Source organism: Lottia gigantea, assembly GCF_000327385.1.
Source record: "Lottia gigantea unplaced genomic scaffold LOTGIsca_101, whole genome shotgun sequence".
NCBI classification, from domain to species: Eukaryota; Metazoa; Mollusca; class Gastropoda; family Lottiidae; genus Lottia; species Lottia gigantea.
In genome coordinates this window covers 180,266-182,105 of record NW_008706772.1, presented here as the reverse complement: position 1 = coordinate 182,105, position 1,840 = coordinate 180,266, and positions in this window count along the sequence as shown.

Here is a 1,840-nt window from a genome sequence, read left to right as displayed (position 1 = left end):
TTTTGGATTACTGAAGCTGTTGTTAGAAGGATTAAAAGATTAATGAGATTACACACTGGTAGTTAATATCTTGATGAGTTGTTTTATCTTGTAATCATCTTCACAAATCTTGATTGATTCTCATCATTTTCATTTCAATATATTTCCTTTCCTATACTTTCAAATAATGTTTAATTATAGACAGTGCAATTTCTTAAGTCAAACTATTATGTGACAGGTTTTCTTTCCAATTTCAAATCATGTAAAAGAATTTAACAATTGAGAAGTTTTTGTGTCCATCATCAATCAAATTTTGTATATTTTTGTTGTAAATGTGCTATATAATGCCTGCAATTTGTGATTAAATCTGCTAATATGTAATTTGCATTCTTTATTATTTAGAGACTTTTACGAAATTTAGCACAGGATGAGGTGAAAATTCATCTCATTCAACGACAAAAAGTAATAATAATGATCATTAAAATCTTAGAATATCAGATAAAATCAAAAAAGTATGAAAGGCTTACTGGAGATCGTAGTTTTTTATTTTGGTAACCAACATTCTATAAATCAAAAATATAAGGAGAAATATAAAACGATTAAATGGGAAGGAGTATTTGTAAATATTTATTAATTCGAATCTAAAATAAAAAAAAAAAAATCTAGGTTGTTATGGCTTTTAATCTTCCGTGGACTAAAATGTCATTCAAATTCTTATTACGTTTAAATGCTTTAACTAATTTTTTTTGGAATATATCAGGGAAATGACGTTGTAGTTCCTTATACAGTTCTTTGATGATTGGTATGGTTAGGCAAGCTGTACTACTGAAAAGTATAACAAAAGGAATTATTTGATAATCTAGCTGGACCGTTAAGACAGTTTTAGGAGATATAAATATAACATTTCAACACAAATTAAACATCTTGTTGTAGCCTTTTGTTCTTTAGTTATACATAGTTTGGTTCTTGATCACCATTACAGGATCTTGGTCATTATCCTATACTAAATATAGTTTAGTGAGCTGCTAGCCTGAAGGAGATTCTGAGGATGGTGCACAGATTTCTGTATCAGTCCAGCTAACAAACTGGTAAATTTGTTTTTACAAAATTTGTGACTTTTTTTTGTTGAAATTTCTAAGAGAGAATTGTGTTTCTTTTCGATGTAAACTTACAAAAGATCTTATTTTTACCAACGCAAAGATATTCTAAAACTATCAGTACTATTTTGAGGCTGATATTCCAATTCTCTTGAAAAATAACGAAAAAAATTCCAAAAACTTTTCAACATCATCTGTAATTAGATTGTTACTTAGTTTTTTGGATTTATCGCATTCTATTGTATAGTTATAACACCAGGTAAGTCCACTGATTTTAAGACTCATTTTCGCAAATGTTATTTTAATATTTTGGTCATCGCAAGTGGCAGTATTCCTTTAATTCTTCAAACTGTATTGGTATATTCTGTTCCGTTAACCTAAATACAGAGACAACTAAAGAAATAAGACATATAATAACATAATAATGATTTATTTTTTTGAGATTTCAAATTTTGTCATGAAGCAATGAAAAGAAAAATAAAAACTAAATTATAATAAATATTAAGAATTCATTTGTTCAGTTTAAATAGCCCCAATACTCAATATATATTATGCACTAAAAATATAATTCAGTGGGAAGTCATTTTCCTTGTAAGCAATAACTTAAAATCAGTAAATTTTTATTGAACAAAAAGATTTCTTCAAGACATGCATTCCTAAATTATTGGGTTACATGTTAGAATGGCACAATGTTTATATTTCACAAATATCCTCCAAGATCTACAAGGGGCCGCTCGATTGGCGAGTTCTGCACATAAGGGATT